This window comes from Arachis duranensis, chromosome 7, assembly GCF_000817695.3.
Source record: "Arachis duranensis cultivar V14167 chromosome 7, aradu.V14167.gnm2.J7QH, whole genome shotgun sequence".
NCBI lineage: Eukaryota > Viridiplantae > Streptophyta > Magnoliopsida > Fabales > Fabaceae > Arachis > Arachis duranensis.
Window position 1 is genome coordinate 10521632 of NC_029778.3, and position 26155 is coordinate 10547786.

Consider the following 26155-nt stretch of genomic DNA (forward strand, 5'->3'; position numbering starts at 1 on the left):
AGAACAAAATATTTTATTATTTTTCTAGTTCATATTAAAATATTTTATTTAAATATAAAAACTATTATTTTTGTGTTTAAATGTGTTACTGTTACACAAACTAAAAAAAAAAATTTAATAAAATTAATTTATATTCTAATCACACAAATAATGAATACTAACTAAATGATATTTAGTTATATTATTAGCCTCTAGTGTATAACTTATATTACTCGTAAATCATGTATTTAATTTATTTTATTATATTTATGTGTAATTTGTTTATAAAAATATTAATATATATTTATTAAAAAAATTAATCTACTTAGTATATGGAAAAATTAAATCATTAATCTCTTTTGTTATATTGATGTTTAATTCAGTTAATAATTTTTTCAAATGGTAACCTTTAAAATATATTGTAACTAAATTTTAAAAAATAGATAAATTAACTATTATAAAAAGGTAAAATTAACTACTATAAAAGAAGATAATATTTGAATAAAAAATAATTATATTAATTAAAATACAAAACACATAAAAATACTATCCGTATACTAAACACTTTTGACACCTTTATAAAAATATAAAAATAATTAATTAATCACAAATTTAATAACAAAATCTTTGTATAATTGTTAAGAAAATACAAATGTTAAAATAGTATTTATTATAAAAGATATAAATATAGCAAGAATAACAAAACTTAATTACTGAATATTTTATTTTTAGATATCTATTACTAATAAATTCATAAATATATCATATCTTTCATTATAATATTTTTTACCACCAAAATTTTGAATAAAATAAAAAATATTTACTTTATTATTTTTCATGATAATAAATAACATAGTAAATTTTATTTATTTGTTTAATTATTCAGTAGAGGATTTTTATATAATACCTAAAGATAGAAAGACAAAAACACTACCTATAAAAATAGTAGTAATATAAATCACGGTCATCAGTTCACATACTCAAATCTTAAAATTTAAAAAATTAAAACCAAAAAATAATTAGATATGAGATCAAATATCATTTTGTCATTATATAAGAAGGATTTTAATTATTAACAACAAAAAAATATTAATTATAAAAAATAGTGAAGCAGTGAAAAACAAATAATTTTGATGCGATCCAATATTCACATGTTTTTCGAATCTCTGCCTATTTAATAGTTGATAATTTTTATTAATATTTAAATTTTACTTATTATATATATAATTTGTTACAAATTTTTTTGTATTCATGAGTTACAATAATTTCTTAAGTATTTTGTGAGTTAAATGATACTTAATTATTTATTTTATCAACCTAAAGGAGTATTTATTTCTTATTTATTTCTTTTAAAATAAAATCTTAAAATTCTATCTTTTAAAACCAATTTATAATATATCAGACAAATTTTTATAATTTGTACCATCTTAAATAAAATATTTATATTAAAAAATTATTTGATTAAATATTGTTTAAATTAAAAAATATTTTAAAAAAATGTCTGCTAAAATCCGTTACATTGATTTTTTTTTATTTTTTAGATATATTAGACATTATTATATGCATTAATATGTTACTTAACTATCGTAACTTAGATCCAATGTGAATAATCTTTGTTATTTAGGCATATTCTTGTATATAAGTTAAATATAATCTCAATGTTGTCACTTACACACAAAATTTTAACACTAAATAATCTTAAAATCTGTAATTATAAATTATATTTTTGTAATATTTAAACCATAAAATAATATCTATTTTTTAAATATATCATTTTATTGTAAAAAATAAATTTAAAAAGAAACACAAAAAAATATATAAATTATATCCTATTAATAAATTTCACTTTAATGTGATTTTAACTAACATTATTAACACAAATTATATGACAATAAATTTTTTTAATCATAATTAATTTTATAAAATCACATTTATACCAACATGTATTGTCTATCTTAAAATACTTTTATATATGAATTATTTATATATGAATTATTGCATAAGGTCATTGTCCTCTCTGTAAAGAAATATTTATATATTAATTTTTATTGAATTAGAGAATGAAATATTAAATAAATATAAATACCAACTCAAAAAGAAAAAATTATTTTTAAATAATTAAATTTCTATTCAATTTATACTTAAAAGTTGAAATAAAAAAATCTTTTTGAAAAATAAAAACACTATGATAAAACTATTTCTTTGATAACTTGCACGATATGATACAACTCTACAAATTTACGTATATTTCTTTTAAGATAAAACACTCTTTAATTAAATATAATTAACATAGATACCATTTACACAAAATGCTTACTGATATACTTTTACTGGCAGTTACCATTAAATGTAGATTTATTATTTTGATTAGCTACCTTTAGCCAAGATGCCAAATAATTATAGTTCAAATTATTATTTATTTCGTAACTGAGATGAGAAGTAAAGTATAAAAAAATAACAAATGGATAACGGTTAAAAGCAGGAGACAAATACAAATACTCGTATCTAAGGACACGGTTTCTTATTACATATCTTAACACAAATATATGTTTTTAAATTATTTCCATGCTTTTTTTTATAAGTTCAATTTACCAAAACTAAAAGGAAGTTAATAAGATCAGTTCCACAAAATACATCCAACGACAAATTCATAAAAAAAATAATCTAAACTAAGAGAACAAAAAAGAAAAGACAGTTACATCAATTGTTCTAGAAAAACTATCCATCAATAGATAATCAATCGAGCGCCGCATTAAGACCCTGCAAACAAACAATCACAGATTTGAAGCAAAAATGGACATCCTCCAAAATCTAAACTTTTTTTACCAAACAGTTACATCAAAACGTAGCTAGCAAGCAAATGAATAAAAACATTAAAGTTAATTTTAATTCACATTATTTCAAGTGTATGTTAAAATCATAAAATAGTAATTAAGTACTAATAAAAGCATTTTTATTGAAGAGTGTAGATAAAAAAAATGATGTGACTTGAGAATAATAAATTCTTCTTCTTTCAACAAAAAATGAAACATAGAGATGCTAAATAGAAAAATATTCTTAGATTCAATCAATTAGTAAAACAAAAATCTTTCATTTCTTTTTCTTTTTAATTTTGTTATAACTTAAAAGCTTTAATTCTGAAATTACTTTATTAAGAAAGAATCTTGTTCTTTTCATATATCAATTCTTCTAGCACAATTATATATTTTAAAGAAAAAAAGGTTAAAATTGATAAATGAGACATAAATGGTTAAAAATGCTCATTCAGTATTTTGATAGTTACAGAGAATTCTATGTATTTTATATATTTGAATTAATACTTTTTTTAGTAAAGGAACAAAATCTAGATGTACTTGTTGGTATACCATCAGACGAACATATTAATTAGATGGCATCCTAAAAGTTCTTTTATCTTTTAATTGAAAATCTTAAAAGTTTTTTCCCTTCATTAATAAGTAGGACACAACTATAACCCCTTAACCACAATTATTTGGAGGCTAAGGTAACATAACCATATGATGCTAGATCTCAAATGAAAAAATAAGTCTTAGATACTACTGGCTAATATAGCAAGCAGTATTGATACCTACCAATTTGATTGGAGACATTGCAAGCTCCCTGCCTCTTCAATGAGACTACTTTTGCTCTCTAAAATCTCAATGAGATCCTTAAGAACACTAAACTCTAGTGACATGAAATTTGCATCATGGAATCTGCAAATAAAATTCGTAATATAAATATCTCTATTAGTATCAAATACCAAAATGCAAATATAAAATAGTAAAGTAAACTACAAATTGATCTTCCAAGAAATATAAAATCAGTGACCAAACAACCAATTTATAAGATTCTTATGCCATCTCAAGTAGTAAACTACAAATTGATCTTCCATCTAGATATAATTAGTATGAAACAGAAGATACAAATTCTGATCCCATGAAAAAAGGCTACAACATACACTAACTAACCCAACAGCAAAGAAAATTATGGTGGCAAATATTCAGTAGAAGGCATTTTTGTTTAAAGAAAAACACATGTTCTATATGGGTTAGTGCAAAAAAAAATTCTCTTTCATAAATCTATTTTATCTTTCAGTTTTTTACTATATGAGCAAAAAATTGTTCACGCTAAAATAGAACATGATAAATACTTGATCACACTAAAATAAAACAGTAGAAACATCACATAATATTTTCCAGTATCTCTTACAAAATTGAGATGCTGTGAGAAGCTTAATGACAAAGGGAGCACAATTTAAAAAACTGGTGGCAGACTAACTCATGATGTGAGAAGCATCACATAAGTTGTACCTTTCACACCATCAACTATTTTTATAAGTCTTTCTTCTAATTATTATAGCTACAAAAACAAAACGTGTCCTAAATTACTAATTAAAAAGATTTTACAATTGTCTTCAAATTGCATTATCCAACAATAATTAGAAAAAAGACTTGTTAAAGGTACAACATATTGCAGCTTAATGCATTGCAATATATTTGGGGTGACTATCAAGTGCTTTAAGTTGATCAAGTGCTTCAAGTTGATGAACACTGAGTGTAGCTGCACGAAACTCTTCAAAATCCATCCTTCTATATTGCAATGCATTAAGCTGTAACCCAAGTTCATTTTAATCAGCGAGCACTATTGGTGCAAATGCTATTTATATAATGTATGGAAGTATTGGTACAGTTAAATCATAGAACTTACTTATCCAAAAAAGTCAATAATGTGTGACTCCATAGCATTTATTGCGTTTTTCATCGAGGCCTGTCCATGTCAAATTTGTGAGATGGCAAACACAATCATCTTAACCAAGTATATAAAAAGAATTTGAAACAAAACTAACCGCTTTGATGTTTTCTAGGCTAATGATTCCATTTTGGTTTGGCTCCAAAAGTGTAAACTCCTCCTTTAAATAAAGCAGTTCATCTACAGTTAATGTCTTAGAGACTTAGACAGTGCCTGTATTGGTGCCCATCAAAATAATATTCTGCTTAGTTATTTAGAAGCTTAATGTATAGTGGGATCATTTAAAAACAGAAAGAACAATAAATAACAAAGAAAAGCAGTACCTAAAAATGCAATGCTTCAGCCACCTTTAATATTGGCAGCCGGTGTCCTGTCTGGTGCATCTGGCAGCTGTTTTTCATTACATTCAAGTTCAGAGTCAGTCATGAGCAGCATGAAAGAAAAAGGTACCGCTTCGCTGTTGCACAATATCTTTAAGTGTGCTTTCTTCTGTTTTCAATTTTGAAAGCTCAGCCTTATGCTTAGCCAGAGCTGATTTAGCTTTTTCAATTTATTCCCTCCAAAGCTTGACACCATCTCTGAAGAAGGGCAAAGTGTGCAAGGTTAGGGCTAGGACTTTCTACAGGTCGAAAATACACATTCTCTATCTTCTCTATCAGTTACTGCTTCCATCACCAGAGAATTCCTCCTACTTTTTCACTGGTGATATGTCTAGGTATTTTGAACCACAAATTGATTTTTAAAATATGCATTTAAACGTTACACAACTAACCTCAAATGGATAACTCTGCAGAATGCCGATTGATAGGTAAATGGACACAGTTCTACAGATCCAACAGCGGCGGTGGCATCCATCACCGCCGTCGCCTCATTTCTCTTCTTTTCTCTATCGATCTGGCATCCTTCTCTGTGACCGTCCCTGTCGTCGCTACCCTCTTCTCCTTCTTCCATCGCTCTTTGTTTCTTCACCGTTGTTGTTTTCTTCTTCTCTTCACTGCGACATCGAAAGAAGAAGTCTTTCCCTCATACGGTGCCAACTAACTCCCCCTTTCAAAACTTGCAGTGCGCTCTCTCATATCTTCTCTTCTTGTTAACAATAAAAATGCAGCTGCAAGTCCTGGAATAAAACCATTTCCAATTTGAATTTGAATCAAAATCCGGTCCAATTACTTGTTTATTTGAGAACTGCCAGGTGCCCAACTTTAAGAGCAAATACTCTATTTCAGTCTTGAATTTTGTCGAGTCTTTGATTTATTCTTGAATTTCCAACTGCAATAAATAAGACATACTGTTTTTGACTATACACATGCATATTTGTGTCATTATAATAATTTTAAGCATCAACTGTATTCTTAAAACAAACAAATAAAAAACAAAAATAATGAACACCAAAAAAGGAAACATCATTAATTAGATGGCATCCTAAACAAAATGATGTAACTATAGCAGCATTTCTCACACAATTCATATATAAACTCCATATGTCCACAGCATGGAATGATTTAAAATTGAGGCTGATAATTCAATTATTTCCATTTAGAGATAGAAAAGAATAGCATATTTCCAACTAAACTTCTCTAGTACTGATTATATCAAAGGTTCACAATTTAATTTAGTATTGAAAGAAAGATCTTTAGTTGTAGTTGAGAAAGAAAGAATATGAAGTTTATCTCCTAAAGGAGCAAAATGAAAATCATTATGGTCACTTCCAAAATCTTCAATGGCAGTAGCGAATGCCACGTACCTTTCATATATGCCTCCTAATCATTTTCTGAAAACTTAAAAAATATCAATATTTAATCAGAGAATAAATTTATAAAATATCAATAAATTTGATAATTTAGAGTTTGGACACTAATTAATACTTCATTTATTCATTTTTTATCACTTTGCATTAAGAATCTTAGAATCACTAATGAAGAGATACAATTAGAATAATTTTTGATACTTTTATAAATTAAAAGCATAATGATACTTCAACAATAAATTAAAAGCATAATTCTTTCTCATGACCTGTGAAGAGTACAATTAGACTATCAATTTGCAGACCAAGCACATACATAGAGAAAAAGACCAATATCCCATGGAAAACAAAGCCATTCCAATTTCATTATACATGGATATTAAGGAGAAGCTACCAGAAATACATCTTCCATGCAATTCACTGAGAACAATTTCAGCAGCTTGATCATCATTTAGATTTTCAATAGCCACCGCCTTAAGTGTTCTGGAATGAACAAAAATTCTTTAAAATGATGGGCCAGGGTGTTCATTTTGGAATCTTGAAAGAGACATACTTACATGTTGGTCGCATGCACATATTAATACACACAAAAATACTTAGGAATTTGGCAATCATAGGCTAAAAGAACTCTTTCAAGCTTGTTTTCATGTAAATGGTTTCTGAAAATTTGGAAGGGAACCAATCACAGTGTTGAACAACTAATATCAGAAATTGTTCAGGTGAAATTAGTAGTCTTTTGTAAGGATTTTGAGGTGAAAATCTCAACATATAAAACTACTCATTTATCTAAAAACATGCAGTTACTGTCTGTTTAATATGCATATAGAATGTCCATCACTTAATAATATTTCTTTTTTTTTAATTAGTTAATTATTTAATTATTTGAATGTAAATTCAATCCACAATTAAAAATTTGCAGCTAGAATACAGTATAAATAACACCAGATCACAGAGTAGCAATTATTATACTTAAAATCCAACAATAGATTACCATAATTCAATTATATTTTCAAATTTTAAAGGTAAAGAGCAATATCTGGAGGAATATATCTTGCAAGCAAGCTCCTATACACCAAATTAAAACCCATTATCAACCAAAATTATCTATAAAGTTTATTTTTAAAAAACAAAAGTGGGTTAAACATAATGAAGAGGAGAATCATTTTAATAACGATAATAGAATCATGTGATCATGAAATTACAGATAGAGATACACAAAATACACAAAAAATAAGTGGTCAAAACCCCAATGATTGCAAGATTACAGTACACAATTTATTCAAATCATCAATGTGCAAAATTCACTCATAAATCCTAAAAAAATCTCTTCCTCGCAAAAAAACGACCATGCAGATAAAAAATGTAGAAGACAGAATAAAAAGAGCATATTTTTCCCATAAATTGAGAAGTTCTTTTATCTTTTAATTGAAAATCTTAAAAGTTCTTTCCCTCCATCAATAAGTAGGACACAACTATAACCTGTTAACCACAATTATTAGGAAGCTAAGGTAACATAACCATATGATGCTAGATCTACAGTTTATAATTTAACCAACCAATAAAGCAAGCAAACAACATAACCAAATGCAACGGTCTCAGCAACAAAAACAACAATTAAATTAAAACGAAAAGATAAAATGAAACAAATCAACTTAAACAAATCAAAATAAAATTTTAGGTGAATTTCAAAATAGTGCATTATATCCCATCAGCATAAGAAATAAGAAAAAGATATAGATGTACTTCTCTAATGACTTACCTCTGCTTTGATCTGACCTAAACCCAAAAACACATGCACAAAACAAACTAAAAGAAGGGAAACAAATGTTTTGAAATAAAAACAGAAGAAGATTAGAAGAAAACACATTAATTTTTTATTTTGAAATTTAAAAAAATAGCTTACCTTTGCCTCACAGCCGATAACTTCTTCAACGGCTCCTCCAGCTCGTGCTCTTTCCTCCCTCGGCGTCAGTGATACGGTTCGTGGCTCCATGGATGGCGTTGACAAGGTGCGAGCTCTCTCTCTTTCTGACGCATCTCTTCTGCGAACTTTCTTTCTCTCGAGCGGTTGGTTTGGCGGCGACGGCGGTTGCGGGGACCACTAGTGCCAGCGCGTCCTTCCTCTCTTCTCTTCTCTGGCTTCCATTCTCTCTTCTTTCTTCTGCTGTGTGTGTTTGCTTGTGGGCACAGGATTCGGTGGTCCAGGAACCTTTGGACTACTTATTGGTCCAAGTAGAAAACATATTTTTAGAGTTTTTTTATCAATTGCTATGTAGTCCTTGAACTATTTTTAATTGCAAATTAACCCCTTATATTTTATTTAATTATAGAAACTATTTTTTATTTTACAAATTATTTATTTATCAATTAACCATTATATTTATTAACAAAAAAATACAAAACAACAACTAATTATATTCCCGTCGAGTAAAATATTATGTTTGATCTCGTGAAGTTCCTCCATGACTTTCAAATCGTGTTTCGCTGAAATCCAATCGATTGGACTATCAAACCAATCGATTGAATGATAACCCAATCGATTGGATTTCAGTTTATCACAAAACAATCGATTGAATGCCTCAAAACAATGGATTGTTTTTGTTACTCAATCGATTGAATTCACGAAAACAACATGGATTTGCCAAATACAATCGATTGGAAAGTGATGACATTGAAGTTTTAGCAGAATTCAATCGATTGGTAATTTAATCCAATCGATTGGAAGGTGATGAAGTTGAATTTTTTGCCAAGTTCAATCGATTGGTAATGTTACCCAATCGATTGAAATGTGATGACTTTGATTTTTTTGGCCAAATGCAATCGATTGATAATGCAATCCAATCGATTGAAAAGTGATGACATTGAACTTTTTGCCAAATTCAATCGATTGGTGGCGTAATCCAATCGATTGAATTTTGAAATGTGCTGTGTATTAAAGCTGATAACCCTGCGTATTCACACCCACTCTCTCCACCTTTTCATTCGAACGCCACTCTCTCCTCTCTCTAAAAACCAGAAAGCTTCTCTCTAAAACCAGAAAACTTCTCTCTTCTTCTTCTCCATTCTCACCCACACCCACTCCAAACTAGATACATAATTCCAACCCTCATCAAAATCCCTACAAAACCCACAAAACCAGTATCCCCATAATGGCCAGAACTAAGAACGCCAAAAGGGCCAGGGTTGAGGGAGAAAGCTCTGCCCCCGCCAGACTCATTGCTTCATCCCACTACATGGCAAGGTGGCTGCTGTCTCAAAGGGCACTGAAAAACTATGTGGAGAAGTTCGAGTCAAGGCCAATTGTTCCTCCCAGGTACATAACAGCCGAGTTCCTTCAGGATAGACGTTTTAATTTGGTGTTGAATGCATTGCAAACACAGCACTTAGTTGATTTTGTACAAACTAGGGATGAGTATTACCCGCACTTGGTTAGGGCTGTTTATAGTACTTTGAATTATGTTGTTCCTGAACCTGATGAAGAGGGTGAGGTAATGCCGCTGATTGAGTTTGATTTAGGGAAACAACATTATAGAGTTACTTTGCAAGAACTGGCTGAACAATGGAGTCTAGGTTATCATGGGGCAAAATTTACTGGAGGTATTGCGGCAGATGAGCAATGGGGAGAATACAACAGATTAGTTGGTTTGCAGAGTTTACAATATGAGAATCCACACATGGATGCTAGAGGTAATATAAGTTGCAGTGGGTTGGGGATTGAGCAGCGTATATTGATGTAAAGGAGATAAACTGGCCTTATTTTATGGTTCATCATATGCTTGAGATGAAGAAAGGAAAATCAAGTGTTGGTTTAGGATATGCTTGCCATTGGACCAAGATTTTCAAATGGCTTGAAATTGACGTGAGTGAAGAGAAAAGTATTGTCTTGAGTAATGTAGCCAAGATTGATGACAGCACTCTAAGACAGATGGGAAGAGATCCGGATGCCCAAGAACCTCAGGCCCAAGGACAACCACAAGACCAGGTGCAAGCACAACCACAGACACCCCCCACCACCCCCCCTCCTTCGCCAACAATGCAAGATTTGATGGATGAATTGCGAAGCATGAGAGTATATATGGAGGATCAATTTGCTAATATGAGGCAGCGTCAAGACAGGCAAACAGAAGCTATCAATCGTCAAGGAGAAGCACTTGATATTCTATACACTAATCTGGGCATCACAAACCCAAGGGGCATCATCCCAAGGCCAGGATCATGAAGAAATTGTTATCTAGAATTCCACATCATCCTATGATCTCCATTGATGCTTGGATGGGAGTTAATACATTTGAGTTACAAAAAATGTAGGACAAAATCTAGGTGTTATCTTCACTGTATCATGAAATGTGTCATTTCACTTTTGAGAGTCTCAGATATTATTGTTCATTGTGTAATTTCACTTTTGAGAGTCTAGGTATGTTTGATGCTGCTACTATTGCAACAGAAGCATAAGTTATTGATCAGCTTGTTTTGTTTTTAAAGTATTAGCTATGCATGTAAATCTGCAATCAGTTCTTGTATTAAATTGATTGAAGAATGCTTGCAATCAGATGTGTATGGAAACCAATCGATTGAAAAGGTAGTAAAATCGATTGTTGTACCCTCATTTTCTAATGCAATCGATTTCTTTTTATTGCAATCGATTGAATTTTCAGTGAAATCGATTGGAGTACTCTTATATATACTATTTCAATCGATTGGATTTTAATGCAATCGATTGAATAATACACACACCTCTCATTCAATCGATTGTGTTGTTATAGCAATCGATTGGAGTCGATTTAGTTACTGCTTCAATCGATTGTTTTCTAAATGCAATCGATTGAAGTATCATCTTTTATTATTTCAATCGATTGGTGGCCTATCTACCAGTTTTGAATCTTGTTTTATTTAGTTATTAATCTAATGCGTCTATTATTATTATTATTATTATTTATCTACTTAAAAATAATTATAGATAAGATATAATTATATGAATTCTTTAAATTTAATTTCTTAAATTGGAAATAGAAATTAATTTAAAATTTGAAATGTATTTGTTTTTAATTAAAAGATAAGATATCTTAAAGAGTTTTAAGATTATTCTGCTGATTTAAAAATTTTTAAAAAGATAGAATTAAAATTTTGTTATCTTTTTTGGGTATATATATGTGTTCAAGCCAACTAAATTTTTATACGTTGACAAATTATTTTAAATATTTGCCTTTCAACTAAGTCTACTCGTAATATATTCTTCCGTTGATAATAATTATGGATATTCCTTCTAAAGAAGATATAGTGGGGGTCTCCAATGATGCATGTAACACACAGAATATGTCACTGGACTGTGATGTTATCAAAGTTGATTTTGGTGACCAACTTGGAACTATAATTCCTAGTGCTAAGGTAAGACTTAATGGGTTTTTAATTTCTAGTATAATGTATTACGAGTAATTTAAAATTTTATGTTTTTTATTTTCTACAGGATGACCAAGTTATTTTTGACGATGTTGTTCAAAGCGAGAATCTAAATAAAATTCAAGAATTGTCTATTAAAGTGGACAATGTCCTCTCTAGCATGGAGGTAATTTGATGTGACAAACAGTAATTAATATATATGATGTTAAATAAGTTATATATTATAACCTTTTTTACCATTCTTTTTTGCAGTCAATGAGAGTTGTAAACATTGCTCGGGACGTAATAATTGATAAAATCCTTGAATCTGTAAGCCGCATTGAGACAATGATATCACAACTCAGTCTGAACAATGATTCCGAGACTCCGACCAAGCTCTCTGTACAAAACACACATCCAATCTCAAGATTGAAGGCTAAGAGTTCGGCTATTGATATTCATACGGCTATATCAGACGATGAGGATGATCTTACTGTACTGGATCATATGTCTTTCACCCACGATGATCCGTTCCACATCAAGATCAATATGGACAAACCAGTATCTCCAACTATAAGATCCGCACCAAAAAAGAAAAATATGTCAAAGGTATATGCATGTATAGTAAAATTTCATAACTCTTATTATTTGATATTCTTAACATGATAATAAGAATATACTGAAACTGTTTTTTTTCTTAGGGTAAGAGCATTATGGGGACGCAGAAAAAATTACCGTTCACTCACCCAGGCGGAATTAGAAAGCCAAAGATTGAGCCCAAATCAGTCAATAAATCGAAGGCGTCTTATGCACTGAGCCAACCCACAAAAGACTATAGAAGAGCTGTTTATTTCTTTTCCATTACCAACGTAATTACCACTTAAATTATATAGTTTCTTATGGGCACTGCTAATTATTACATTTAGTGATGAATTGCTAATACTTTTGTATTAAAATTTGTAGTCAATGCAGTGTCAATTTATGCCAACTCCAACCATGCGTCTTTTGGAAGATCAGATAAAGTCCTGTGCATATATATTTTCAGCATCGCTAGATCCATCGTAAGTTAATTTGATATTATCTTTGTTGTCGATGAATGAGGGCCAATCTAATGTGTTTCGGTTTTTAATGGATACAGTGAAGAACTTGTCGTAACAAATACAATCAGAGCAACTAGATCATACTTTGCACATTTCATACCTGACAGACCCATTACTGATAAGGTACACAAGTAATCTATTAGTTAAGCTACGTTCGGTTCTGGGCATGATCTCTTAATATATAGTTGGATTGTGATCCAGATTCTTGAATTAGCGGCATTGAAATGCACTGATGATCAATCTGATGTAAGTTTCAAGACAACATGGCAACTTCCACCGAGATTTGTGGTATGTTCTATAACCCTAAAAAGATAAGTTCATTTATCTTTAGTTACAAATGTAATGCTGATATAGAATTATACTTCTTTATCATGTACTAAAGACTATATTGGTTTGCATTAATAAACTAGGTGGATGTCTTCAACAAGAAAGATTTAAAGAAGAAGATGGAAGACTACATTTATAAATTTATGCAACCTACTGCTGATTTAAAATTTGTAAGAATTTTTTCTTAAGATTCATTGTTGGATACAGTTTTTCATTATCAGCATACATAACCGAGGGGCAAATTTTTATGGTTTAGATATATGTTCCTATTCAAGAGGATGACCACTAGTATCTAATGATAATATCGGTTTGCGAGCATACAATTTATCACATGGACACCCATTTTAATGATGACAGAATTCGCTATCGTGAACGTGTTATGAAGACACTAGTAAGTCCGTGGAAAAATTTACATAAGCTTATTAGATCTTATTTTATTTTTATTATTTAACCAGTGAAATGAAATCAGGCACACGTACTGGAGCAAGTCATCACGTCGAACTTTTACAAGGATGATGGCATTCAAGAGTATAATAAACAATTTCATGACTACAAAATTGAAAGACCAGAAGATATACCTCAATGTTCCTCAAGCTTGAACTCTGCAACTTGGGTGATGAAGTGGATGGATATGACTTATGAATTTAAGCCATATGGTAACAATAAGGTGAGCATTTATAAAACAAATCTCTAATATTTAATCCCTATTTTTTGGTACTAATTCATAATGTATAATTTCTAGCTCGATGATCACGATATTTGCATGATAACCGCGGTGCATATACTCCGGAGTTGGATCAACCATAAGAAGCCACAGATTATAGCATCAGTCGAGGAGTTTTGGAATATGCACAGTTCTTATAATTAATCTAGATAGAGTGTAATACTTTGGTTAGTGCGTATTTATTTGTTAGAGTTAGTGGATGTACTTCTTACGAATTTCTTTATATGACTTCTTAAATAGAAATGTATTGCTTCGTTACTTTTCTCAATTTTACTCTATTTCTATGCACCGTATGGAGTTTTAGTTTAATTTATTTTAAAAACACATATTTTTAATGTCATTTCCATTGATTATTTCAACAACCATCTCATACAAACATTATTTCAACAACCATCCCATACAAATATTATTTTGTTACTTCTTGTTTCTAAAATTATGAAAAAAAATTAAAGTAGAAAAAATGAAAACACATTTTTGTTCTACTCAAACCTTAAATTTATCCATTTTAATCGTGTTTATGAAAATAAATTCTTGTAATCGTTATTTATATTTGTGACTGATTAGTTTTAAAACCCGAATCTTAGTTCGTTACAACCGAATTATAACCGAATTATTTTCATACTTAGCTACTTCAATTTAATGAACATTAGTGGATTATAATTGAAATGGAAAAACTAAAGAAGCTAGCTACATGCTAATAGCTAGGAGTATAGGATTATTACCTAGCTAGATTGTCATTAATTGTAAGCAACCAAGTGCTAATCCCACCAAGAAAGCAAATTGATCTTGTCATATAAGTAGAATGATTAATTCAAGTATATTAGTATTGTGAAATATTGTGAAATATGTATGTATAGTATTAAAAATTTCTCATCAGTCGTTTTTCTACCCTTCCTTATATGAGACAGATTGTTTGATCTGTTTGTGTATGTGGTTGTTGCAATCTATATTAAAGATCAATATTAAAGTATAGCACTTTTAGCGTTTTATCTCTTTTATTATTCATCCAAGATCAACTTACTTATAGTATTATTTATTCGAAGGAATTAATGATATAGTATTCTAAAATAATTATTTCCACACATGGCAGTGAAAAAATAATCATTAGTTCCATATATATAAAAAAGACAAATTAATAAACATGTTATAATAAATTAATTATATGAATGTATTATGAGCAAGGTTCAGAGAACCGGACCGATCATCGAACCGCTTTAGTCACTGGTTTACTGGTTGAACCGGTCCAACCGTGGTCTAACCAAAAAAATCATTTTAGAATAAAATAATATATAAATTTTAAATATATATCCTAAAATATAATTATAGCTTTTGATAAAGATCTTCCTACCAATCCAATTCCTTTGGTATAGCTTTGTGGTATAATTATACCAATTCAAAATTAGCCTGCATATACTACATTAAAGGAGAAATCTTAAGCTTGTACAACTTAACAGCACATAATCCACCTGACATAAAGCTAAGCAAGGACTCAAGAATTGTTTATTCTGGACAAAAGGGGATCATAAACAAGTGATTTTTGTGGAAGTTCAATGAATAAACAAACAAACTACGCTAATATTTTAATGCAATGCCATAAACAAACCATTGATGAAGGGTTCCTATCTTCAAGCTTGTGGGGGACTAGAATCAATCAACAGAGTAGCTGTTGGGATAATCTTCCTTCTTAATTCTTATATACGTCAAATAATTTCCTACAAAATGAAAATTGAGCACAGAATAGGGCCTTAAAACAAAAACAAAACAACACTCACAGAGCCAGAAATAAGAACATTCACACAGCCAGAAATCACTTACAATCAGCACAATATACTAAAAAGAGCCATAAATCACGAACAATCAGCAACTAAAATTAAAATACAGCAACAAATAATCACCCTAAATACTAAAATCGATAAATCTATCAACAAAAATTCAAAAACAGTTGAGTCAAGTTAAAAAACACTAACAAAATAGCAGCAGCAAGTACCAAACAGCAACAACTAATCCCTAATCACACTGAACCTGAAATTTCAACAGCAACAAGTAATCCCTAATCACACTAAACTTGAAATTTCAACAAACATTACAAACAGCAACAAGTAATCCCTAATCCCTAAACAGGATTTCCAATAATGATTTCATTTTCACTGTTAGCAGCAGCAAGAAAATGTTAACCAAAATTTCAGAAATCAAAGAAAGAGCAGCAGCACAAAATCAGCAAAAATTATCAATTTCACAATTTCACATTAAAAATCAACAAACAGAGGCTCTGGGGAGAGAAGACGGAGACACGAACAAAAAAGCCAGAGACACTAACCTTCGATGGAGGCACGGACGGTGACCAGGGAGACGACGGCTACCCGGGAGACGACGGCGAGCGGCGATACGGTAGCAAGTTGCTCCAAGCCAACAAAACAGATAAGCCACGGAGGTCGGACGGATGACGGGAAAGCAGGACGCCGAGCTACAAGAGAGGGCCAGGCCACGGACGGCGCCGACAGCACGGACGGCGGAAGCACTGCGACAGAACCGTTGCAAAATGCAGAGAGAGCCTAGGGTTTCGGCTTGGTGAGTTAAGATGAAGAGCCGTCGAGGACCTGTCGACTTACTGGGTTCCGGACACGGGGAAGAGGAAGAAGTGGCGGTGCTGAGGAACTGGAGACGGCGGCGGCGCTGAGGAACTGGAAACGGCGGCGACGATGGAGGGCTAGGGTTCCTTTGCTTCAGAGTTCTCCAGGGAGTGAGTAGTGAAATGAAATAAATGAATGATTGGGAAAAAAGGGGGGTGGGTGGAGACGTGGAGTGGATCCGGTTCTTTTTTTTTTAATTAAGAGACCGCGTCGTTTTTTCTGAATCGGCCGGTTACCGGTCCGGTCCACCCGACCGGTTCTCGGCTAATTCAGAGGTTTTTCAGCGGTTTTATTTCGAACAGTTATAAATGAAGGACCAGATCGCTTACATTGCTGGTTCTCAATTGAACCGGAATCGACTGGACGGTCCAGTCCGGTTTTCAGAACTTTGATTATGAGTCATCATATAATTAATATATATAAGTAGCCAGCACGGTAGCACTAAACAACAATTGAATACTAATTACGATAATTCTAAATAGACAAAAAATATTAATAAAATCTCATTACACCTAGAAAGCATAAGCATGACTATTGGAAGAATGTATAAAATCTCATCAATATAGTGAAAAAGAAAAAATACAAATATGAACTGATTTTCTACCCAAAAACATTAAAGTTTATGGAGGTTGCTAACTATCACTATCTAACTCAGCCGTCGCTTCGGTACACATGTCTCCATCGTCCGAACCGATTGCTTCATTCTCCATAATGTTGTTGTCAATGTCCTTTTGCCAAGGACATGTTGTCTTCTTATGTCCTTCCATTTGACAAACACTACAACGTTGCCGCTTCTTCTTCTTAGATGGCTGTCCTGAGCCTCCAGTGGTTGGATGCACATACGGATTGCTACTTCTAGCTACACCTGAGTGAGGTTGATTATCTCCTTCGTCTGCAGCCTTGTAAGATGAGTACAATCCCATAATTAAATCACGTGTCTCTTCATATCTCTCTGGTACTTTAGCAGCAACAGCAGCCAGTTGTTTAGAAAATTCCACCAAAGCACTTTGACGACTAATAACAACAGCATCCCTGGTGAAGCCACACGGATCATTGAGTACTGATTTAACCTTTTTTGTCCATCTATCCAATACCAATGACCGGGGAATCTCACGGATGTCTCTGTCAACCAGAACTTTCACAATATGTTCGCAGGGAATACCAAATGACTCCATTCGTAAACAGGTACACATGAAGATCATTTTTTCTTGACGAAAATCAACGGTCTCCCACGTGTAGATTCATAATAAGTATTAAATTCTTTAAAGCGCATGTGTGCAACACACCTTTGAAAATGCTCTACGAAACTTGTCAAATCATACCGCGACCCCACATACCTTCCCACAACTGAGTGTAAACCTTCACATCTTGATGTAGTTCTAAAGCCAGCAAAGAATTTTCCTCTTAGATATGCAGTAGCCCACATATGCTTCTCTTCGTACATGTTGATCACCCACGGCTTATCCTCAATGCCAAATTCTTCAATAAGCTGAACCCACTTACGCTTAAACACGGGAATCTCGTAGTCTCCTGTCATGATTTTTCTAAATTTAGATGTAAACGATGGATTTCCAACATTGCTAGTTGCATTTCGAATAAAGTGCCAAGCGCATAATCTATGTCTGACTTCTGGAAATACATCTCTCACTGCATTCCTAATCGCCATGGCCCCATCAGTTATGATTGAGGTTGGGGTCTTGCCCCTCATTGCAAACATGAGCTGACGCAGGAGCCAAACATATGTATCAGTAGTTTCGTCCGCGATTAACGCAGCAGCAAAAACAGTTGTTTGGTTGTGGTGGTTAACCCTGTTGAATATTACTAATGGACAACTATACTTGTTCTTCTTGTACGTAGCATCAAAAGCAATAACATCCCCGAATAGTCAGTAGTCTAGTTGGCTAATCCCATCAGACCAGAACAAATTACGTAACAAACCTCTTGAATCGTGACATGCCTTGAAATATAATTGTGGATCCTTCAACCGCATATCCTCTAACTTCTTCAACACTCGTGCTGCATCTCCAGGAATTTGACGCCTTTGCCGAGCAATCTCATTGTACATATCTCTGGGACCATAGCCAACAAATTCGTACCCGCCTGCTTGACTAGCTAGAAGACCAAATATCTGTGAGGTGCTGATCTCTGACTTTAGCATGTTCATCATTTGCATAATATCTGCCTCTGACATTTTTTTGTGGGCAGGCAACATAGCACTGAATTGTGTATCCAATAGATCATGGTTGTGTTCGTCAGAGAAATAAAAGATATGCCATTTTCCAATTTCTGGTACAAATTTAACATCCATTCGGGCTTCACATCCAGTTCTTGTTTCCAATCTTGGCTCCTTCTTCCTTTTTTCCATCGTGTAATATTTCTCCATCCTGAATCCTTGCCTATGGCATACAAACATTTGTCTGTAAATCTCGCAACTACTATTTTTGAAGGTCTTGCTCTTCCTTGCACTAAAGCCCTTCGACTTTGAGTACTTCATATAAAAATCAAATGCAAGCTGCAAAGTAGAAAAGTGGTATTTGCCAATTTCCTCCGCAAAGTTCTCACTAAATTTCAAAGATGTAATGTCTTGCACGGAGTCAACCGCATAAGTGGCTTCAACGATATAATCTGACATATCAGATTCAGAAAAAAATGCTCCCTCGGTAAATTCATCTCTAAAATCTTGTTTGAATTCATTCTGTTCATCCATCATATCTTGGTCACTTACTAGCTCTTCTTGTTGGTTAAAGTCATCGTCCTCCTGGTATTGCTCATTCATCTCAGTGTCCGTAAATATACCTGACATCTTAAAATGTCCAATGAAAAAAAAAATCAGTACACTCCATCTTATAACATTACATACAATAGATAGATTCGTATATTGCTAGCAGGGACGGATCCAGAGATTTTAATATTGAGGTGCCAATTTTTATATAATTAATTTTAATCTATAAAAATAATTAACATATAGTTATTGGAGTTAGTTTTTTAATAGATTTATTAAGATACATATAATTATAATTTTTTCCAACAATTTTAGTTTTAATATGATAATTACATAAATAAAATATAACTTTAGCAATTGTACATTACAAATTTATAAAATACCATATAATTTATAACGTGATTTGCTAAAAATGATCCCATATCTTATTAATTAAAATTCATTCTTTCAAAAGTTTTAAAAAAATTTAAAAATAAATTATAAATTATTAATTAATTGAAAGACACGGTACCATTGTAGAATACAATATATACGATATCTTTATAAAATTTTTCTTTTTCCAATGTGAATTTAGAAGAAGAATTAATATTTTTTACAAGAAAATAATATCTACAGTACATAATGTGATTACCAAAACATAACTACTTAAGTTATTATTAATATAAAAATATGAATGTTAAATATATTAATATAAAAAAACAAATGATTTTAAAAAAAATAAATATAGAAATTATTATATAAAAACTAATTGGAAAGGTACAAAGACTTGAGGGTATGATATTAAATTAGTTAGGTAAAAATATTAGTGAATTAACAATTAAGACATAAATCTATTACATAGTAAAAAATAATACACATAAAACTATTAAATTACCTAACATTCGTTTTTATTTTTTAAACACAAATTTTATATATAAGTATAATTTCTAAAATTTTGGGGGGTTCAGGCCACTACTCGCCCCCTCTAGGTCCGTCCCTTGATTGCTAGCTAATTAGTAATAAAAAATAATAACATCTATTTACTTTTTAGTAATTCTCAATGTCTTGTCAGTTAATAAAAGATAAAAAAAAAATTTTTCATTACACAATCAATTTTACGAATAAAGTATCGAAACGAATAATTGAAAAATTAGAGATTCTATCCACTTACCTCGATTTTGTAATCCAAACGATGGATTATTTTCTGAACACTACAATGAAAAAAATTGATTGGACCTTTGCTGATTGCTGCAACGGTGATTGTCAATTAACGATGAACAAAAAGTGGATATTAAATAGACGGATAAAAAATAAAAAAATGGATATTCAGTAGATGGATGGATGTTCGAAAGAAAAACAATGAAATTTTTTATAAAGAGAATGATACACGATTTTAATGGTGGGATTGAATAATTGGTGATGGATTATTCACCAATTTATAATGTTAATTTTAAGGAAAAGACAAGATTAGAGTATCTAAATCAAAATAAAACCTTAAAAAAGGAAGATAGAATTTTAAAGATAAGATAGATGAATAAGAAGATAATTTTTAAAAACGAAAACAAGACTGATATAGGCGTAATACATCGCGTTCCAATCGATTGAATGATCATTACAATCGATTGAATTTGATTTCACACACACTACAATCGATTGAAATTGGCAAATTCATATTGTTCGGGTAAATTCAATTGATTGAGTCACAAAAGCAATCGATTGAATTTGGTGAGACCCAGGTTATTTTGAAGCATTCAATCGATTGAATATTCTAAACAATCGATTGAATTACAAAAAACCAATTTTTTTCATCATTCAATCGATTGGATCGTATGACCAATCGACTGAGTTATGCGAAAACCATGCATTTGGCAAATAATAATAATAATAATCTTAGACGGATCATATTTAAAGAAAAAGTTTCAAAATTGGTAGATAGACTATGCGAAATCAAGCCCCCACCAATCGATTGAAGTATACTTAAACACAATGTTCCAATCGATTGTTTTGTTATTTTAATCGATTGGAGTACACTTAATTACAGTATCAATCGATTGGTTTTATATGCAATCGATTGAAATTGAAATTGATGATAATTCAATCGATTGCACTTAGAAAACAATCGATTGATACAGTAATTAAGTGCACTCCAATCGATTAAAATAACAAAACAATCGATTGCACTAAAGAAACAATCGATTGAATCCATACAAACACATTGTTTTCAAGACCTGATTGCATCTTAAGAATATAGATAAACTTAAAATACCGTTAGCTAAATTCATTCCATCATCCAAGAAGGTCTTACAATTCAAACAAACCTAGTACCTTTAAGAACTCTATATATGAATTGTAAAAATCAAAGCAAGGCATGCTTGTACAAGAATATTGCTATAAAACAATTTATTCATGGTCCAGGCCTTGGGATGATGCCCCTTGGGTTTGTGATGCCCAGATTAGTGCATAGACTATCAATTGCTTCTCCTTGACGATTGATAGCTTCCGTTTGCCTGTCTTGACGCTGCCTCATATCAGCAAATTGCTCCTCCATATATACTCTCATGCTTCGCAATTCATTCCTCCATATATACTCTCATGCTTTGCAATTCATCCATCAAATCTTGCATTGTTGGCGAAGGAGGGGGTGGTGGTGGGGGTGTCTGTGGTTGTGCTTGCACCTGGTCTTGTGGTTGTCCTTGGGCCTGAGATTCTTGGGCATCTGGATCTCTTCCCATCTGTCTTAGAGTGCTGTCATCAATCTTGGCTACATTAGTCAAGACGATACTTTTCTCTTCACTTAAGTCAATTCCAAGCCATTTGAAAATCTTGGTCTAATGGTAAGCATATCCTAAACCAACACTTGATTTTCCTTTCTTCATCTCAAGCATATGATGAACCATAAAATAAGGCCAGTTTATCTCCTTTCCAGTCACCATAGCCCAAAGCACTAAAATATCTTCGTTAAACAAGATTCCATGATTATGTTTTCTTGGAATCAACATGTATGAAAACAAATACATCAATATACGCTGCTCAATCCTCAACCCACTGCAACTTATATTACCTCTAGCATCCATGTGTGGATTCTCATATTGTAAACTCTACAAACCAACTAATCTGTTGTATTCTCCCCATTGCTCATCTGCCGCAATACCTCCAGTAAATTTTTCCCCGTGATAACCTAGACTCCATTGTTCAGCCAGTTCTTGCAAAGTAACTCTATAATGATGTTTCCCTAAATCAAACTCAATCAGCGACATTACCTCACCCTCTTCATCAGGTTCAGGAACAACATAATTCAAAGTACTATAAACAGCCCTAACCAAGTGCGGGTAATACTCATCTCTAGTTTGTACAAAATCAACTAAGTGTTGTGTTTGCAATGCATTCAACACCAAATTAAAACAGGAGTGGATGTTGGTGAGATTGGAGAAGAAGAGAGAAGAAGATGAAGCTTTCTGGTTCGATGAGAGAAGAGAGCGGTGCAGAAATGGGGGTTCGAATCTTTTAAAACGTTACTTCTAATTCAATACGCATGGTTTGGGATTAATATATAGCGATTTTGAAATTGCAATCGATTGGATTACAATACCAATCGATTGAATGCTGAGAAAAACACATTTAGGACACTTCCCAATCGATTGAAGTTTCAAACCAATCGATTGAATTAGAAGTTACGTGCAAAGTTCAATTGATTTTTAGATAGAAACAATCGATTGAATATTAAGACCAATCGATTGTTTGGAAGAATTCAATCGATTGAAAATCATAAACAATCGATTGAATTACATAAATCTCACATTTAATTCATTGTTCAATCGATTGGTTACTATGACCAATCGATTGATTTATGCAAAACCATGCCTACCAGGAATATACAATCGATTGTTTTGTGATAAACTGAAATCCAATCGATTGGGTTATCATTCAATCGATTGGTTTGATAGTCTAATCGATTGGATTTCAGCGAAACACGATTTGAAAGTCATGGAGGAACTTCACGAGATCAAACATAATATTTTACTCGACTGGAATATAATTAGTTGTTGTTTTGTATTTTTTTGTTAATAAATATAATGGTTAATTGATAAATAAATAATTTGTAAAATAAAAAATAGTTTCTATAATTAAATAAAATATAAGGGGTTAATTTGCAATTAAAAATAGTTCAAGGACTACATAGCAATTGATAAAAAACTCTAAAAATATGTTTTCTACTTGGACCACTAAGTAGTCCAAAGGTTCCTGGACCACCGAATCCTGAGCCTTGCTTGTGCATGTATTGCGTTTTGAAATCTATTTTAATTCTTTAAAATTAATATTATTTAATATCAATTTGTGACTTTTAATTAAGTATTTTAATTTAAAATGTAAGATAATATAATTAATTTTCTTCATTCATTAAATTAAAAACATTAAATTTTAAAATTTCAATTATTTAAATTAAATCATATAAAATTTTTATTCTTTTATAACTACTAAAATTTAAAATTTATATATAAAAATATCAATAATTATAGAATTAAGTAGAATTTCTATTTTAATTATCAAAATTTGATTTAATTATTTTTAATAAAATTATTTTTAAAAATAAAATCTTTTAATAAATAAATAAATTTAAAATCGGCTCATAAATAAATAAAGTCTTTATATAATTCGAATTCAATAAATTCAATTTATATAGAAATGTAAACGGAGACAAGTAGGTAACGATTTTGAGTTTAGAAAATTCAGGTAATTTTTGGGTGGCTTTGGTTTATCAACATAAATTGCCCTAAAATATATGAGTATTTTTTAAAGTATCTAAGGTTGACTTTTTCAAAAATGACTTGTATTTATCAAAATTAAAAAAGTCTAATATAATCTCATATATTAATTAATATCCAAAATTAATTCTTATTAATGTCTATTATAATATTTTTAAATTTTAATTATTTTACCAAATGCACTACCACTTATTGTTATTTGTGCTTATTGAAAGTCATTTTTAATTTAAATTATCAAACATAAAAGATAATTTTTATAAAGTAATTTTTATAAGCTACTTTTGAAATGTAAAAATTTTATCAAATTAAGCGTAAGTGTTAGTTTTAGTGATGTATTTGAGTAAAAAAAATTATTTTTATAAAAAAATAAATATTTTTTAAAAAGAATTATATATTATTTAGAAAATATAATTAAAATATGCTTTTAATATTTGAAATTTTTTTAAAAAAATTTACCTAAATATAAAATAATTTTTGTCTATTAATTTTTTTAAAATATAATGTTTTTAACTAGGTGATTGTATCTTCTCCCCTATAAATTTCTGTCTTCAGATCTTTTCATAATTAATTAGAAAGATATTTTATTAATATAAGATAACATATGATATCTTTTTAAGTTCAATTAGAAGATATAATATTAAATTTAAAATATGATTTAATTATTTTTTGATGATATGATATTAAAAATTGACATATTTAACTTTAGTTGATGTCAACTAAAAAGAATAATTTTTATCTTAGATTTTTTTTGAAAAAATAAAATAAAAAGATGACATAATTATTTTGAACCAAAACATCCCAGACAAAATAAAAACGAACATAAATTATCATATTTCAATCTTTTTATTCTTTCAATCAATAGATGCTTTCATCCAATATATAAACTCTACTATCGCATTATTAAACCACTTACTTCAATAACTTCTTAATTCTTTAATTATTTGTTTCTTTCTTTTTTAATCTTGAATATGACTTCAACAAAATTGCCTTCAGGTGCAAGCAAGAAGTTCAAACCTACAGATGAAGAACTCATTCAAGATTTTTTCCGTAATAAAATCAATGGGCGGTCTCTACCAAATTATGGAACCATTCTTGAAGGTGAATTATTTGGTACGGAGAAGAATCCATGGAAAATTTGGGAAAAAACGTTAAAAATTCTTATGACGGGAAGGACCTCTATTTCTTCACTACTCTGAAGAGGAAGTTCTCGACTAACAACTTGAGGATGGTTCGCACCATCGAGTTTGGTTCTTGGGAAGGTGAAGACATCGGAAAATAGATTATGCCGAATAAAACTAACCAGCGCATTGGAATGAGAATACGATATCGCTTTAAGAAGAGTGGTACTAGCCATGATGGTGGATGGATCTTGCATCAATATAGCATTGATTCTTCTTTGTTACCAAATCCTTTCAATATAAGTATCATAATTTTGTGCATATTCTTTAACCAGAGGTTTTGAATTTGAATCAAATGAACCAGTACAAACTAAATTCTTGTTGGACTGTAGTCGGTAACGTTTCGATGATAGATTAAAGGTTCAATTGCTGATGGACATAGAGTTGTAAAAGTGTTCTGTCTAAAAATAAAAAAATTTCGTCTTTATTTTATTTTAATCTTCTCATTATTTCTGTTTCTATTTAAGAAACAAAATCAAAATATAACCTAGATGACCGCTACATTATGCTTAGTTTCTCAATGACACAACCTTGGATAAATTTTTTTGGGTTGATATATATATAATGACCGCTACATTATTTCTGTCTTGCTCCAATTCAAATTAAACAAAGGTTAATATATTTATATATTTTTTTTGCAGATGAATAATTATGTTTTATGCAGATTTAGAAAGAATAACATTAAACCTAGTCAAAAAAGAAGGAAACATGTGGCTCTTAAAACTGTGGCTACTGTAATACCGGTAAGTATTGATTTGATTGATGTGTTTAGTTTTTTCTAACTATAAGAAAAAAATTCAACTTTGATTTTAAATTTACTAAATTAATAGTAGTTTATAGCTTATTGAGTTGTGTTTATGTGTTTTTAAGTTTCAATTTAACGT

General features: G+C 30.9%; 1 protein-coding gene and 1 pseudogene across 8 annotated transcripts in view; both read right to left on the minus strand.

Moving 5' to 3' along the window:
• LOC127740657 (uncharacterized) overlaps positions 1 to 8439 on the minus strand; it is a 31225-nt gene extending 22786 nt beyond the window's left edge. For 2 of the 8 annotated variants that reach the window (XR_008001396.1, XR_008001395.1), the window contains exons 1-2: positions 5501 to 6488; positions 5052 to 5306 (exon numbers count right to left, since the gene is read on the minus strand). The gene's annotated coding sequence lies outside the window, so the exon portion shown is untranslated. Of the gene's footprint in view, positions 1 to 4858; positions 4942 to 5051; positions 5307 to 5500; positions 6489 to 8375 lie in introns of those variants that run through there. The other 6 variants (XR_008001401.1, XR_008001384.1, XR_008001402.1 and 3 more) reach the window with 5 other exon arrangements.
• Positions 1 to 26155, minus strand: part of LOC107457654 (probable LRR receptor-like serine/threonine-protein kinase At3g47570) — a 79036-nt pseudogene that overhangs the window by 46945 nt on the left and 5936 nt on the right.